This window comes from Diorhabda carinulata, chromosome 8 (assembly GCF_026250575.1).
Source record: "Diorhabda carinulata isolate Delta chromosome 8, icDioCari1.1, whole genome shotgun sequence".
Classification (NCBI taxonomy): Eukaryota; Metazoa; Arthropoda; class Insecta; order Coleoptera; family Chrysomelidae; genus Diorhabda; species Diorhabda carinulata.
Genome location: NC_079467.1, coordinates 2056437 through 2075714, shown reverse-complemented (window position 1 = coordinate 2075714; position 19278 = coordinate 2056437). Strand labels below are relative to the sequence as shown.

The window sequence follows — 19278 nt, the reverse complement described above, 5'->3', positions numbered from 1 at the left end:
ATATATCGAGAACATAAATTATCAAGATAACCTCTTCAACTGACAAATCATAACTAAAGCTTCTTAATTAAAATATTTTCAAATACGAGGGATTATACATAATTGTACACTTTTATAATGATAAAATGTACAATCTAAAGATAGAAAAAATTAATTTTTAGATCGTTATACATGCCAAAGAAATTATTCGTCATAAAGAAACATTCTGAAAAAAATTGACATAAATTGTTATCATCCTACTAATACTAAATTGAAACACAATCAAAAATTTCTAAATAAACTACACACTGTCGTACATCTTGTTATTTACATGAGGAGAAAATTGAAATGTAGAAAAATTAAGTTTGTTAGCCTAAAATTTATAAAATAAAAATAAATTACCGGAGTCAACGGAGGATATTTCTTTTAACTTGAAGGAACATTACATTGAAGTTTATTCTATCGATCATTTTGTTGCTTGTGCTTTTGAGATAGTGATGGACATGCAAATGGACCTTCCCGACCTATTAGAAATAATGTTATTGAGAAAATTTCTTACATCATTTAGGGAGTGGTGAGAAGCTCCATCATGCATGAACTGAACCATAGGTTTCTGCGAATTTTTGGAGGAATATCAATTAACATAGATTGGAGATCAATCATGAGAAATTACCAAAAAAAATTGTACTACCAAATTATTACCTACTATTTGTGCCTTTACATTGACGCAAAATCGATTTTGATTCTTTGTTTCAATTGTACTATGAGGTTTGTCATCTTTCTATAGATGGAAATTATAAGAATTAATAAAACCATCTCAAGTGGAACCAGCTTCACATTCAAATATCCTTCAAACATTTATTATAGTTGTGAGTATTTTTTTGTTGAAAAATCGATAACTTTAGATTGTAAAAGTTACGGATTGTTAACCATTGGGGAAGAGCCGCCCCTGGGCTTTAGATAGTAGTGTAGAATTATTTATTCCGTGAAACACTCTACCTGGACATACGTAATCATTTATTTAAAGGCTCATATCTCAAAAACAAATCCCGGAACACACTGTATATCAATTATTTCAATTTTTGAAAGCAAACAGTACGACACGGTTTGATTGACGATTGATTTTCAACTTAGTTCGACGAGTTTTCAAGTTTTTGGAACCAACTAATAATAATTTTCCACTTCCATATAATATGCGTTAGTTTTTTCAATCAGCTTCTCATTTGTCCGAAGCCGCTTTCCATCAAGTTAAATAAGATGAAGAAATCAAAAAGAGCCGGATCAAATGAATATGACTGTTAAGGCGATAAATAGTAATGCATTTTAACTAATTTCTTTCCAATAACAGCAGCTTATTATGATGATATAAAATGTTTGTTGAATGCGGTCGTTTTTTCTTTGATTGGTATGAAATAATCTGTCTCTGCTATTCCATTCGCAAATGGAACAGCAATAATTTATGTAAACAAGCTGTAGCCCAAGAAAAAGAGCAATAACTTTAGAATCTCCATAAATTTCTGAAACTGTATTTAATTTTTTCAAGAACGAATTTCATCTCAGAACCATGAGGAACCGGCACTGAAGGACATTTGTTTCCGTTGTATAGCAACACTGCTTTCAAGCTAGTTTTTGAGGAGTCAATGACTTAACTAGTGACTTTGGATCATACAAGAATATTATTATAATAGACTAAATCAGCTGCAGCAAAAGAATATTTCATTCCATCCTCACGATGTTGGAAATTTGAAATTTTCGCACCAGGAGAAAGTAAATTCCAGTCGTTTAATCTACATCTCAGAAGCTTTGTATCAATAAATGTGGTTCTTTTGAAGTTAATCGTATCTAACTTGGGTCACTTTCTTGAGATACATTATCGAGTTGACTGAGAACAAATTCCTGACTTCGTGCTTGCTTTAGGGGTTTTGGCACAGGCAGTTTGGCACTATGTAGGATTGGTCTGTTGGACGATAACAAAATTGGGTACTGGAGAGTGTGTTTGGATTTGGTTGTGAATCAAACAAAAATAACAATTACTTCGTCCAAATCATTGGTATACCAAGAGGCAAATGTCTAGATTCTTGCTTAGTTAGACCTAATAGGAGTGTCATTTACGTTCCCCAATATACAGAGTGAGTTTTATATATTGAACGTCTAAATTATCTCGGAAATGGCTTGTAATATTTCTATAAATTTTTGTGTATAAAGTCTTGTGATACGCCCGGTATTATAATAGTATTTACATTGTTTTCAGATATTTTTCGCTTTTCGAAATCCTTGAGAAATCATTTTTCATTTAATGCTCTCCGGACCTAAATGTTATAATTTCGGAGTTAAAGCTACATTTGCGTTAAATTGAAATAATGCATTTAGGTGACTATACAATGACAAATTTCATTTTTCAATGAATTATTATTGTTGAAAATTAATGAAATTCTTATCTATCACCTGAAAAAGAACGAATTAAAAAGTGAACAAGAAACGTGAGATTCATTAATAATTTATATCCTAACCGAAATCCCACAAGAAGATCTACTGTCAGTAAATTAGTGAAAAAGTTTAACGAAACTGGTTCAGTGAAAGATTCATCGAAATCAAGGCGTAGAAAAACTGCATCAACTGAAAACAAATATTTAGATGTTTGTGTCCTGTTAGAAGACGATCCACACTTAAGTACTAGATAAATATCCAGGGAACTTGATATTTTGCAAACTAATGAAAATTTTCCGTGAATAAATTTCATCCACACAAAGTAACTTTGGTTCAAGAGTTGTCAGATGACGATTTTGATAGACGTGAAGAGTTTGCGGACCTAATGATGGAAAAATGATCCAAAATTTTGAACTAATGTTATGTTTTGTGATGAGGCCACTTTTTGTATTAATGGAAACTTTAATCGGCATAGACCTTTGTCACGTAATAGTCCTTGTTGGATGAGTGAATCCCATACCCAATATTCCAAAAAACTGGATTCATGGTCTGGAATAATAGGCGACAAAATAATTGGTCCCCTTTTTCATTGAAAGGAACTTAAATCGTCCGGAGTATTTAGTTTTACTAGAAAATAGTATTAAACCTGAGTTCGTTGGAATATTTCCAAATTCAATCAAGTATTTTGAATTACATTTAAAAAAAAACTTCATTACTAGAAATTTTCAAACAACAATAATATCTCAAACGACAATATTTGGCTACAACAAGATGGTGAGGCAATACTTAAATAATGTGTTTCTCAGAAAAGGGATTAAAATGCGTGGTTTTACCGAATGGCCCCCGTGATCACCCGAAATGAATCCTTTAGACTATTTTCCTGTAGGGTCACTCAAAAAATATCGTTTATAAAACAAAACCTGCCAATATTCAGGAATTAAGAGATAGGATTACCCCAGAGATAAGAAGAATTGAACAGGGATGTTGCAAAATGTTTTGCAAAGTTTTAAAAATCGCTTGGCTTGTTGTATTGAAGTAAATGAATAAGATTTTGAGCATCTGCTGTAATCTCCTCCACTGTATGTTTTCTAAAATTCGTAATGTTTCTACTTCACAAATGTGGATTGTCTTCGAACACAAACATCTAAAGATTTGTTTTCAGTTGATGCAGTTTTTCTGCCCCCTGATTTGGATAAATCTTTTACAGCACCAGTTTCGTTAAACTTTTTACTAACTTACTGATTTTAGACCTTGTTACGAGATTTGCTTTAGCACATAAATTATTAAAGAATATTCAAATTGAACGAGTTTATTCAATCGTATATAATCAATATCTCTAAAGCACAAAATATATAGGGTAAAAGGAAAGATTTGACAACAATGTAATTGAGGCGTTCCATACTTAAACCAAACCAAACTTTTCTATTAACGTAAACTTTCAACTCTAAGATATAAATGTTAATTCTCCACACACATAACAAAAACTGTCGGGATTTTTTCGCGGCATATTTACAATTAATCAAATGTAACTTAGTTAAATGCAATAGTTATAAAGTAACTTAAATTAAACACGTAAACGAAGTCAGGCAACAGAACAAAATATTTTTTTTAATGGAGGTACATGAAAACAGATCCAAACCATTGAAAAAACAGTGTTTACCAGTCTAATCAATGTAAATTACATAGAAACCCAAATTGATTCGGAAGGATTGAAATTATTTTCAGTTGGAAACATTTTAAACTAAAGCAAAAATTTCATGTATGCTTGATATATCGCTACTTACTCAATATAAACGTATACAAGCTGTTTACATGTCATAAGACATAACCGAGAACGTTAATATCGACTTAATTACATACATATATCAACCTGAATTATATACAATATATTTGCACGATGAACAGGTATGTCTTAATTTAACGGGTAATACTGATATGTGAGTGACTTATTCGTGTTTACCACTGACACGAATATAGTGTGTGTCGTCTATCAAAGCCTCCGAAATGCTTCCTCATCAATAATCACTTCAAAGTTAGTTCATTTTTCTCTTTATACAGATTATATTGCTGAATAAATTTCATATACAAATTCATGTTCTTTTATTTATAAAAATATTTATTTTTGAAAATTGATGAAAGTGTATTCAGAGTGGCCTACACAAAACAATTCACATAAGATTTCATAGTACATATGGGAGGATATTCTGAATCACTTGTTCAAATTGGAGACACAATTTACCTATGTAGAGATGTTATCAACGTTTTCTTACCTCAAGTAACCCATTTTATATATTAAAAAAATTGATGATTTCCATTCCGAGTTCGTTCAGGCGTTCTACCCAACCGATTTGCTTAATTTTTTTTTTCAATGAAAGGTATTGATGCACAGATTAGCCATCAACCATCGGATTTCATCTAATTTTCACCATTCTCAAGTTATACTCAAATGCGATTTCCCCCTGTACATTACTTATGGGAGTTTTTCACATACACACGTGCTATCCTCAATATCTCAGGTTCTATTCAAGATAGAGACTTCGTTTTGGTTTAAGAACACTCGCTGAAATACTTTCTTTCTTTTGAGTTTTTGAACACTTAAATCGGTTAAGTTGGAGAGGAGCTAGGTACGGACATTCAATGTGGAGTTATGGATTTTTTTAGGTTTTTGGCAATTTTTCTACATTCAAAGATCTATATCTCGGGTTCTAATATACCTACAGAGTTCGTTTTAGTTTAAGAACACTCGCTGAAACACCTTCTCTCTTTTGAGTTTTTGAACACATGAATCGGTTAAGTTGGAGAGGAGCTAGGTACGGACATTCAATGTGGAGTTATGGATTTTTGTAGGTTTTTGGCAATTTTTCTACTTTCAAAGATCTATATCTCAGGTTCTAATATAGCTACAGAGTTCGTTCTTTTTTATTATAATGATTTCTGATACTTATTTAATGGATTCGATGCTAGCGAAGCCGCGGGTAAAAGGTTATTCTTAAATAAAGAATTTAACATGTCTTGAGAATAATCAAATGATCTTTATTATTCCGACATAACGATCGCCTACGATTATTTTTACGATAAAAACTTAATTAAACTTCCTATACTCGCGCACATGTCTGTGAGATCGACGAAACAGTTGTTGGAGGAGGAAAGTTCAAAATCCAATTACCATGATGAATTTAATACCGAAGTTGAAGATGGTAGTCCAGCCTAAGAAGAAACAGGTGATTTTGTAGGTAAAATCAGTTTTCAGACAAAAAGGATGATCAATCAGAGTCAGAACTTCAGAAGGTTATGAAACTAACAGAGATTATTACTTCGGAAAAGACGGGCTTACGCGCTGGAATAAAACTCCTGGATTAAGCGAGGTTAGGCGCCGTATCAGAAATCTCATAACACAACTTCTAGGTCCTAAAGGTGGAGCTAAACACACGAAAGAGCCACTAGACATATGGAGGTTCGTAATTGGATTGCTCAAGGCACAAATAACGAGAAAGGGACTGCGTAGAAACTGATCCAATAGAAATTGAAGCGTTGTCGGGTCTTTTACTCTTTGCAGGATTAAGAAGAAATAATCGACTGAATGCCAAAGATTTGTTCAAAACTGACGGGTCTTTCTCGGGAATAATTCAACTAGCTATGAGCTGGAACGGATGACAAGGATACTCGTGCAGAACGCGCAGCAGTGGATAAGCTTGCTCCCATTAAAGAGTTGTTTGAAGAGGTCGTAGAATCTTTCAAAAAATATTACAGCTTGTCACAATTTGTAACAATCGACAGAGAGTTGGAAGATTTTAGAGTTTGTGGGAAAACAACCTGAAGGTCCCTATAAAATTGTTAACTCAGCTTAAGAACTAGTCTTGCGTCTGAGTGAATGTTCTAAACAATGATCGTAACATCACATGTGATAATTTTGGTACAATCATTCCGCTGCTGGATAAGCTCTATCATGACTGTAAGTTGAGCCTGATTTGGACATCGCGGCATCTGCAGCCTTGTATCGCATGTACCGAAAAAAGGCAATAGTGTCTTACTTTTATCCAGCATGCACGATGATCAAAATATTGATGAAGAGACAGGCAAACTACACATCATCGTGGACTATAATGCGACTAAAGGCGGTCCACAAAATGTGTGAGACTTATAATGTCGCTCGAGGCACAAATAGGTGGGCACCATGTGTCATCACATCGCTTAGAAATCAAGCTCTCACCTGTGATTGAGTCAACAGCTCAGAGAAACGCAATAAATGGCTGGACAGAAAAAAACTTGAGGCAGCTAACTATAATGTAAGGCCAGGTATAAGTCCTAGCTCCCGAGCACGTCAATTGGACTGACGAATAGTGGATTTTTTGAAACGAAAACAGTGCCTGCGTGGTAGCGATAGAAGAAGATACAGAAGACCTGGGAAAACATTGCGCAGTTTTGTATAGATGAAAACGTGGATTTTTGAAGAAGTAACTAGATGGTTTTGGTGGGAATTTTAGAAAAGTAAAAACCGAGTTGGTTTTTATCGAAACTAGCGATGGAGCGGGAAATTAACAGCGAAACGATACATAGAAGAAATTTTAGAGAATCAAGTTGTTTCCTACGCCAGATTTATGTGCAAAAACTGCATCCTAATGCAAGATAATGCCCCTCCACTTACTGCAGGTTCCGTACAACCCGGACTATTATTAGTGCCAGGTGAAGAAATACCAAATATTGATAAGTTAATTTCAAATGAAATGCATATTCATGCATTTGAGATTGTATTTCCTTTACTGTGAATTACCACCTTTTTTCATTTTAGTTTCATATTTTTTCGTGACCGAAAATCAGGAAAAGAGTGGAAGCTACAGATTTTTGATAGATACTTTTAACCGTGAGCGTGCAGCTCTAATTGATTTTTTTGTGCTGTGTTAATTTGTGAAAATAACCAAACAACTAAATAAATGTATTTAATTCGAATTTGGATCGATAAAAAAATGGAATTGATCGCAAAAATCCACACAAACATATGGGAACAGTTGTAACGAACTTACAAGATTAAAGATTTAAATGTTGATACAAGGCACATATTGGAACGTAATCGAATCATGTGAGCTGACGTGACGCTCGTGTAAAGACACTACGGCGCCACAAGAATGTTGTTAAACGCTAGTAAAACTAGGAAAATAAAGTTACAGTTGCGGGACAAAGTCGCTCACGGAGAATCCTTCACAAATTTGTAGATAAGTATTATATGTGTTTTAGAAACCGAGGCTAGCAGTTTCTCATAGCTTTTCACGTCTTAAAACCTATAATTATTTGAAGGAAATTGTATTTATACTATCAATTCATATCGAAAAAAGTTATAACCTAACTACTGTTACATTTCTGACCTCAATATCAAACTTTATCCAGATACTCTTTTCAGTATAATATACTGATTGGTTGTCTTGAAGACTTTAAATTAATTGATTTCATCAGATTTATACTGGAGCAAATCATTTTCATAAAAATTGGTTTATTAAATGAAAAATGACCTCAAATGACATGAATTGATGTCCATTGAAACCAATAGACGTCTATTGTCATTTGATGTCGTATGTTGTATAATATTTTGTTAGTACAAATATTTACTAAATCTCCTGGTGTTTAGTAAGTTGAAAACAAATTTCATACTGCACAAAATGATATACACTCTATTATAGTATACTGTTATTTAGTTTAAATCGATATAGTTAGTCCGGAAAGTCGTGAAACAAAGTATGTAGCTAACTCACTGTATATTATGCATTTCGCTGGACTGATCGCATCGAATTGCTCCAGGATTATAACATAGGTTATCGAAAGATCGGGCAGAGCATATTCATGTCCCTAGTAAGTCATAATATTGGAACAGCGTGAAAGTTAGTGAGTTATTCAACTTATCGAAATATGAAAGCTGATCTAAATTATACTTTGGGGTGAGACTGCTCCTTCGTTACCAACAGTAGAATATTAGATAGTGGAGTTTAGACGAGACCGCATGATCTGTAAAGACCAGAATCGCAGCGGTCAATCAAATCCACAAAACTGTACTTGATGATCGTGAATTGAAAGTATGCGAGCTAGTAGACATAGTAGGCATTTCAAAAAGTGCGGTACATCGCATATAAACTGAAAATTTGGACATAAAAAAGCTATTAACAAAATGGTTGCCGCATCTGCTCATAGTGGAGCAAAAACAGCGCCATGAAGAAAATTTTTCAGGGATGAAACGTGGGTCAAAGAAGACATAAACCATTCCACCTGCAGTCAAGGTCAAGGCGTTGATTTTTTTGGGATAATTTTCATTGACCATTTCGGAAAACGTAAATCTATCAACGTTTGAGCGAATAAATCTAACAAAAAGGGCCACAGTGTTGTTTCATCAAGACAATGCACCAGTTCACACAAGTTTGAATTGCTCCCTTATGCAATATATTCGCGAGATTCAGCTCCCTTGGATTATTTTCTATTCTTACACTTCAAAAAATGTCTCGGTGGTCAACGATTTTGCAAGTATAAAGAGGTGATATCTACAGTTAATGGCTATTTTGAGATGTTTGACGATTCTTATTACAAAAATGCTATCGAATAAAGTGTATGGAGTTTTGCGATAAAATAATATTTGATCAATATATATCCACCTCAATTTGATGAACGTTTACCTATAATATGAAATAGAAAAAATCTTTCTTTAAAGTGGAACTCAATATTGACGTTTCACGTTTTGTGCTATGAAAATGCTTACATAAAAGTCTTGATTGGTGAAAACCTGAATATATTTTAAAGACTTTGAATAAATTCATGAGACAACAAAATTTAAGAAGTGCCACTTGAGGAAAAATCTCCTCCGTTTTATCTTGTTTCGTATTTCTTTCCAGATTGTGGAATTCTAATACGATGGAACAGAAAAAAAACGTTGTCGTGTCTTCTCCAAAGCCTCTTTTAAATATAAGAAAGATGTTTCGTTGCTGGAAAGTTTGCAACGCACTGTAGTAAAATAAATTTATTGCTGTGGAAACGTAGTTTCTTACCAATAAAGAGACTATTGAGTTTTAATCAATTCAATGCTTGAAATCACAACTTTCAAGTGATATTGAACGCTAATCGCTGAAACTTGTCTTGTCTCTCATTACTAAAACTAAGTTGATTTTTTCAATCGATCATTGAAGAATTTATAAAGATTGATGGTATGTTTTAACTTAACTTTAACTTGAATTAAAAATTCTAAATAGAGGTATATTCATACAAAAGTTGTGGTACCTCTAAAAAAATCTTCTCAAGAATCTTTAAACATTGTACCAAATGTCTTCGATTGGAAATATAAGAAATCGATGGTGCTGTGCTGTGCCATCTCTGGGTTCATTAGTTGTACTACCTTGCATGGAAACAACAGTTTGGATTTCTATGCGTTTGAAATAGAAAACGAAGATCTTTAGCACTTGAAGGAATCGCGCATTCTAGACTTTCTAAAAGGATTGCGATTTATGGATCAGTTGTAAACACTGGGTTCTCCAGTATCACAGCAAAAAGGGGGGACCCAATAGATAATTTGGGTCGCAGGGTATACGAGACCTCAAATCTATACATACATATACAAATACATTCTGTAGATTTCAGATTGTGCCAAAATGTTTTGCATCAAATGTGGTATTCCTCATTAAGTGCTATTCATCTATTCTGCTATTCTATTTATGCATAAAATGTTCTCAAATCGAATGGAACATTTTCTTTGAGTTGATTTTAGAACGAAAGTGATGATGTAAAAATTTTTCAATTGTAATTTTTTGTAAATTAAAAAGACATTGTCAAAAAATCTCAACAGATATGTTATAGAAAGTTTCGCGATTCACTACCTCATAACTAGAGTTCTTAATTATATTATAAGTTAATTTTTTGTATATTAGCAATGATCTAGTTTCTTGTACTCCATTATGTATCCATATCATAGAAAGTAAAACAGCGAACCAACTGTAGGAAGCGAGAGGTTTAGTGAAAAAGTAAAAACAAACAGAAATCCACAGAACGCAATTAAATTCAGAGCGTAGATTCCGCAAAACCTGGAATATTATGCTTATCTAGTAGTCACCGGGAGGGTTGAAATACCTTAGGGAATTTGTTTCGGCTAAAGAATGCGTAGTTGAGGACAAAAAGTTACCTTAAGTGGTAGATGCTTAGGAAATATGTTACAACGAATTTTATTTAGAAATTGATTAGTTTCTTGATTGTATATTAAATTATACTTATCAGTATGAATTGATAGATTGAATTTAATATATTTTACTGAAAAAATGCTGGAATACTCCGATTTTTATTCGTCGACATTTGCCAATACTTTCCCTTCCACTTCTAGAAGCTTTTTTTATGAAATGGGGAATATACTAGATATGATACAGCATAAAAAATATATTTTCATCGTTTTTGAAAAAAGTGCAATATCTCTTAATAATAGAATCTAATGACTACAATTTGTTAATTTGCTTTTCGCCTCGTGCATCATCAAAAATAAACAGATAACACATCACTCAATAAGTCGTGTGATTAACTAAAAAAAAACATTGTTTTTGCCAAAAATCGATTTTTTTCATTAGTGTAATCTCCTTCAAGAACAATGCAATCATTCCAACGCTTCTCAATGGCGTGGTCGTAGAAGGATTTGTCTTTTGTCTAAAAATAGGCTTCAGTTTTGGCAGTTGCTTCTTCATTTGAGCTGAATTGTCACTAGAAGTCGGATTTGGACTATATAGTGGATTAAGAAGCAATTCGAATTGTAATTTGTTCAATTTAATCATCATTGCCATCGACTTGTGAATCGGTGCATAGTCTTGGTGGAACAGTGGTTTTTTTATTGAGAGATTTCAAGAGGAGGGGTATACTTCATTAAGAATCAGGAAATGAGGATTTTGCCGTGGCGATACTTTCGTAAAATGTACCCAAAACAATTAAAACTGTAAGCGATGATATTCTACTAGTTTATTTTGTCAAAAAAAGAAACAAGGATATGAAAACTTTCACATTATGAAGTTGGACCTCAATTCCAAAGAGTTATTTAGCTATAAAATAAATTACTGGCAGCACAAAATATTCGGAAACTATTTTTTTTTGAAGCGCCAAGTCAACGGCAAAACAAATAACCACTTTTTCATGCGAAGCTTCAGATGAACAATATCTAATGGCAAAAGTGATTTTAGTATTTTGGATCTTTGGAGCGTGTCGTAGAGATGATTCAATATGTTTCAGCGACGATGTGGTAGATAATAAACGATTTGAGTTTGTTAAGGAGAAAGAGAAATAATTTTTCGAAACGATTTGTGTCTATAGATGCAATTTAGATTAATTAAGACACATATAATTCGAAACTTCATCTGATTGGACCCAATTCGTTGAAAGCTATTATAACCGACCAATGGGTTTTCAATGTTATGGTCTCTCGATTTTGAAATACATATGGCAAGCTGCCCATCAAATGAAAATGGACATCACAAAGAAACAAATTAATAGTAATGCAATACATTAAATCTAGGTCTGTCTCGCAAAAATCACCAGTCGTTATTGAGTTCCAACGAAAGGAATATTAATTGAATGAGTCTATGCTTCCTTCAAATAGATAAATATGCCAAAACGTGCTTCATTCTTTTCTATTTATCACATTCTTCTTTTCTATTTTCTCATTTCATTCAATGATTCTTTCTTCTGCTGTTATATCAACATCTCACTTTATATTTTGCAACCATTTTGTTCCTACCCATCATTGTAACATGCCCAGACTATCTTAGAATCTATAAATTGTTCACTTCTAGTTTTGTTCAAATTATTTTTATCTTCTCTCTTCTTTAGATAGCTTATTTCCATATTCTACATCTTATTACTTTGGCTGTATTTTGGTACACGTTTGTGCACTAAAAGTGAGTATTGGAGCGAATATTCTTTCAAAAATTTATGTTCTCATTCCTTTCTGTATCTCTTTCTTTACTAGAAAAGTATTTGCGATTCTCCCAAAGAATTTACTTGCACTCTTCTCGATTTTATCGTTGATTCTATCATCTTTTTATATTTCTGAGTTAAAGCATTTAAAGCTTGCCCCAAAAGTGAGTATTGGAGCGATTATTATTTCAAAAATTTGTGTTTTTATCCATTTATGTATCTCTTTCTTTACTAGAAAAGTATTTGCGATTCTCCCAAAGAATTTACTTGCACTCTTCTCGATTTTATCGTTGATTCTATCATCTTCTTATATTTCTGAGTTAAAGCATTTAAAGCTTGCCCCAAAAGTGAGTATTGGAGCGATTATTATTTCAAAAATTTATGTTCTCATTTCTTTCTGTATCTCTTTCTTTACTAGAAAAGTATTTGCGATTCTCCCAAAGAATTTACTTGCACTCTTCTCGATTTTATCGTTGATTCTATCATCTTCTTATATTTCTGAGTTAAAGCATTTAAAGCTTGCCCCAAAAGTGAGTATTGGAGCGATTATTACTTCAAAAATTTATGTTTTTATCCATTTATGTATCTCTTTCTTTACCAGAAAAGTATTTGCGATAATTCCAAAGAATTTTCTTGTTGCTTGGCAGTTTTTTCAATTTTATCGTTGATTCTATCACATTCCTTATTTTTGAGTTTAAGCCTTTGAAGCTTGCCACAAAAGTGAATATTGGAGCGATTATTACTTCAAAAATTTATGTTTTTATCCATTTCTGTATTTCTTTCTTTACCAGAAAAGTATTTGCGATAATTCCAAAGAATTTTCTTGTTGCTTGGCAGTTTTTTCGATTTTATCGTTGATTCTATCACATTCCTTATTTTTGAGTTTAAGCATTTAAAGCTTGCCCCAAAAGTGAGTATTAAGGCAATTATTATTTCCAAAATTTGTGTTTGTATCCACTTCTGTATTTCTTTCTTTACCAGAAAAGTATTTGCGATAATTCCAAAGAATTTTCTCGTTGCTTGGCAGTTTTTTCGATTTTATTCTATCACATTCCTTATTTTTGAGTTTAAGCATTTAAAGCTTGCCCCAAAAGTGAGTATTGGAGCGATTATAATCTTAAAAATTTGTGTTTTTTTCACCTTCTGTATCTCTTTCTTTACCAGAAAAGTATTTGCGATACTTCCAAAGAATTTTCTTGTTGTTTAGCAGTTTTATCGACTTTATCGTTGATTCTATCACATTCCTTATTTTTGAGTTTAAGCATTTAAAGCTTGTCCAAAAAGCGAGTATTGGAGCGATTATTATTCCAAAAATTTGTGTTTTTTTCACCTTCTGTATCTCTTTCTTTACCAGAAAAGTATTTGCGATACTTCCAAAGAATTTTCTTGTTGTTTAGCAGTTTTATCGATTTTATCGTTGATTCTATCACATTTCTTATTTTTGAGTTTAAGCATTTAAAGCTTGTCCAAAAAGCGAGTATTGGAGCGATTATTATTCCAAAAATTTGTGTTTTTACCCACTTCTGTATCTCTTTCTTTACCAGAAAAGTATTTGCGGTAATTCCAAAGAATTTTCTTGTTGCTTAGTAGTTTTATCGATTTTATCGTTGATTCTATCACATTCCTCATTTTTGAGTTTAAGTATTTAAAGCTTGCCCTAAAAGTGAGTATTGGAGCGATTATTATTTCAAAAATTTGTGTTCTCATCTTTTTATCTATCTCTTTCTTTACCAGAGAAGTATTTGCGATAATTCCAAAGTTGCTTAGCAGTTTTTTTCGATTTTAACGTTGATTCTATCATCTTCTTCTATTTTTAGGAGCCTGTTTTTATTCCTTCCGGTATCTCTTGCTTTATCAGCAGAGTATTTACAATACTTCCAAAGAGTTTTCTCGCTGTCCTACTCTCTTCTCGATTTTATCGTTTTGTATGAATAAATAGTATTTTCAGATTAACCTTTCCTTAGAATTCTCTATCATTTTCAGATTTAAGTATTCCAAAATTATTTCGTTAGAGTTACCAGCGCCAGAAAGTAATTTTGGTTGTGCAAATCGATATTTTTGTAGCATCAGGAAACTATGAATTCAGTTACTCATAAATTCGTACCACAATGGAAAGAATATAATCAATTCTCGGAACAAATTCGAAGTTACATAATAAGTTATTTTCCAATTCCTATTCAGAACAACAAAAGTTATCAAAGTTCACATTGCATTTCCTGTCAAGACATAACAAACTGAAAATGAATTCTTTTTATCTTTATGTCATTTTCTCATTTTAATTTTCCTCATACCGATTGAGTACAACCCTATTCTATTCATAGTAAATTCAACCCTTATAGTTATTATAGAACAACGGAAACATTTTTTTCAATGGATATAGGTAATGATACCAGACACGTATACAATGGGAAATGGAACAAAACAAAACCAAATTTTTAACGTAATTTTAACATAAGCTATGAATAGAGAGGATGAAGCATTTAAACACCAAGAAAAGTTGAAGAAGGCTATTCTTGCAAGGTCACCAATTAGATGATGATATTTGTTCTAGAGGCAAGCTTATCACGCAAGAATGTAGAGCTTTGAGTATTGCTAGGGTATTTTTCAGCAACAATATTAATGCAAACTACGAATATCTAGTTAATGAGATTGAGATTCATATAAGAAAATATATATAACTGCTGTTTTTTGAAGAGAAAAGATAGAGAATATTAACTGTTTTGTGATTTTCCAATGTTACAATAATCAGCTGTATGTTAAAGCAAGAACATTTCACGTCACCGTCTTAAGCAACGTTTCGAGATCTTTTTCTCATATTTATTGGAATGAACAGATTCGCGAAATGGGTCTTTAGACCTGCCCTGTCCAGCTATAAAGAGATTTCAAAATTCGGCGACGCCTTTCATCTACTTTTTAGAAATGGCGGAGGCGTCTTTGATGTTTCCTTTTAGAACTTTTTATTATAGCAGACGGTTTAGATATAGTATTTCTTTGAAATAATTGTTAGGAGGTTTATATATTTATTTGTTATGTTTTTCCGTTCTAGAAGTTTATAGAATTCTATTTAGGATATATAAGGATTTGTGTAAGTGATTGTAAGTTTGGTTCTATACGTAAAATATTAACTTGTTGTCATAATTTGTTTGGTGTGACTTGCAATAGGAAGTATATACATCTTCTTAGATTGTGTACTCGATCTGTTTCCGTGAAACAACTAGATTTTTTCCGTAAATTTCATCAATTATCAATTATAGTTATGATTCTTTTGTGGAATTCTATCTTTCTTCACATTAAAGTATTTTGTTGAGTGGTAAATATATCTTTTTTCTATTTTTTTATTTCCAGAGAAAAGTGAATACAAATTTAAGGCTTGGGAAAAATGATATTTCAGGATATGTAATGGCTATAGCTACCAGTTGCAGTTTGTATTTTCTGCTAAACAGAATGAATTTTGCTGTCCCAACATTGTAGATTATACCATTAACTTATTTTTTCATATCCACCTCCGTTTCTAGGATTTTCTCTATTGCTTTAAAGCAGACTTTACAGAAGTTGAAATTTAACTTTATCTCTTCCTTTTTTTCCGAAAAAAAGTGAATACCAAGTTTAGGCTTGGGAAAAATTAGATGACGTACTTAAGTTGAGTCACTTAACAATAAACGAATTCATAGGGATCCTTACCTGTCTTTACTGCAAGCTAGCAAAAATGTATGGCTCCTTTTGGACAAAAAATATATTTTTTATTCATTCCTTGAGTGTATTAGTGTGAGCTAGGAAAAATTGTAGAAGAATGAATGGTTTTTTATGCTTTATTGAGATCTAGATCTATCTGTGTATGGGAGAATAAAATATATTGTAAAAGATTTGAAGGTATTTCAATATTTCTATGACATTTAGGCATTGAGTTTATATGAATAATATTACAGAATATATATCAGATATCTCGGCGTTTACGATTATTTGAATCAAAGACAAACCAAAAACACTTAGTTATTCAAAGAATATGCTTTTTAAAAATCTATAAATTAGATTAAATGTTAATATTTCATATCTTAAGTGATTACAAACATTATGAGGATTAGTAGTGTTCAGAACTTATAATTGAATTCAATCTACTTTTCATCCATATAAAAATTCAATTAAGGCACGTGTCAATCAATCACTCGTACAAGTTATTATTCATTCAACTTTCTGAAAACAATTTTCCCATTACACACGGAATTATGGGCTAATTCATAAACAGTGTCATCAATAAACTGCTGTCCAAAATATATCAATTGGAACACAAAGAAAAAACAACTGACCTTTGTTTGGGAAACAACAATAGAATTCCTACAAAAAGTAAATTTCTCTACTGATACTAGTAAATTTTGAGGTTGGTTTTATATATTTGATATAAAACACTAGATGATCTGAGATTTGAAAAATTACTTTTTCTTAAAAATGACTTACTTACTATGCACTTTAACTTATTGTTTCAATTTTCTAGCTCGACTACAGATACAGTAAATTACCTCAACAAAAATATCTTTTGTATTTCTTTTAATGAACCACTTCGTCAATTATATCAGAACCTGTTTAGTTTTCCTAACTAATGGTGATGGAAGATGTATAAAAGAGGGTTTTGGCAAAAAAAAAACGAAATAAACTTAAATCACACATTCGTGAAGCGACTCGTAAATGAATAGAGAAAGCATTTTCTTTTGTGTGTGATAAACTTCATTCGATCGAAAAAAATATCTTGAGAAATAATTTTGTACGTAGTCAGGTTATAAATGAACTTAAGTTTCGATTTACTTTATGTGGTTCTTTCAAGTAACAAATGATTAATGGAAATTTCCTTAACTATAATTGAAAGACTGTATGGAAGCTATTTTTCAAAATTCAATAATATGTTCTATTTTGACTTCTTGTATCTTTTACTAACATGAAAATATCACTATAGTAGAACATCAGCAACGGTTACAAGTAAAAAATAGATAGATAACTCTAAAGATTTTCGTTTTCGATTTTATACGTTCCCAGGTTTTGGAACCTCTTATCCTTCAAACAAATGTGGATAGGGAATCATCTTCTCCGTAGCACATCGTTGCATCCTTTGGTCAACCTAACGTTATCAGTCTCCTGTTGATTCATCACTTGTTCTTACTTAGGTGGAATAGATTTCCTTTGATTATAGGTTCCCAGGAATAAATTTGCTTGTCTCAACAACAGTAAATTACTTACAGTAACTGATTTCTGAAGCCTACTTCACAGAAGGATCCAGGACCTACTTCAGCAAGTCTATTTGTTTTTCCATTTTTATATGTCCTGGAATCCTTTGGATGACGCCTATATTCCTATAGCCCATTCAACTTAATTTAATAAAAAACGAAATGAAAATCTGTTCTATATTATGAATCTCTTATTATCAACTTTTTAGTAATCAAAATAAGTGTCCATCTTATCCTACCCATCCCTGACAGATGGCCATAGCAAGCAGTAGAAGATGGCCATATTATGTCTTTCCCCTTGCTTCGATTTTTCTTGTCTTCAGTCTTTTCCTTTGCCTTTTTTCCAAGTATTTTCAAACGCAGTACAATTTTCATGCATCCATTTGAGACAATAGAATCCAATCTTCGATTTTTTCAGTTTTATAGTAGTGTACCTTATACAATCATATTTGTAGTCTTCTCCAGCTGAATCTTTACTATCAAAATCTATTCTACATTCTCCTTCAGAACTCGATTCTGCTCTCTTTTTATACCATCGAGGCTTGGCATTTTCTTCTCTATGTTTTGTTTCCTTTCTTTAATACTTGAATTTAAATTCAGTATTTTTGCTAATTGTTTTGCACGTTTTTTTGCAGTGTTGTCAATTTCCCGAACTAGAATTGATTCACAAAGAAATTTAGAAGTAGTTTTGATATTGTCTGTAACAGATTTTGAGGTTCCTGGTTGGGATGACTTCGACTCACGACCCAATGGTTCTACGATTCGATTTTAATTAAGGTTAAACTTAAGGTTATATTTGTCCTTCATTTTGCTCTTTATAGAGATCTGATATGAAAATATATTCAGGAATAATGGACTAGTTATATGGATATATTCAAATGGAATTGAATCCAGAAGAAGCATTTCATTGAGATGTAGATTTAACCCAGGAGCGATAAATTGTGATCGAGAAATCCTTTGGATGATTATTGAGCCAATTACAATATATAAAACATGTATAGGTCGAAAAAAGAGAGAAAGGGAACTTTCAAAAACAAAATTACAGAACTGGAAAAAGAGCACGAAGTTTTCATATTTATAATCCCAACAAAGTCTACTTATACCATCCTGAAATAGATTTTTATACTGAAAATTAGCACCATTCAAGTTCGTTAACTAGTAAATCTTTTTCATTGATGCGTTCCGGATACACCTGAGCTAAATTTGAAATATTACCCACAGCAGCTGATTGATAATTGAATAATAATCTCACTACGCAATTTATTTTTGATCTGCGTGAATAAGAAGAAATCATTGGGAGCCAAACAATGAATGTACGGCGGATGACCCATCAATTCGATGTTTTGACTGTTCAAAAACGTTTCTGATTGACCTGATGTGTGAGAAATTGCATTGTCGTGGTGGAGATTGATTCGATACTGGTAAACAAATGTTGGTGTGCTATTCAAATTTGAACGTTCTACGTTGCTCCAATGGAATGGTGACCCGTTATTTTTAAAAAACAGATCCATGCAGTTAATAGTTATTTAGTTTCGGGTTCTTATGTATAGATTCTTGATTCGTCGTCTATCACGAGTATTTACACGTTTTTTAAAAGCGCAGCGATTGAATTTATCAAATTAAGCGGTATACAACGCGAACAAATCTTTTTTGGCAGCCAAATTTTTTTGTTTCCACGATTTGGGATGACCTTCACGAAAATTATCTCGTAGCGAAGTTCGACCAGGATTGAATTCAAAAAACTAGC

The 19278-nt window shown here is 32.3% G+C and overlaps 1 protein-coding gene across 1 annotated transcript in view; it reads left to right on the top strand.

Moving 5' to 3' along the window:
* LOC130897478 (kin of IRRE-like protein 2) overlaps positions 1-19278 on the top strand; it is a 557819-nt gene that overhangs the window by 81411 nt on the left and 457130 nt on the right. The gene's annotated exons all lie outside the window — the stretch shown is intronic.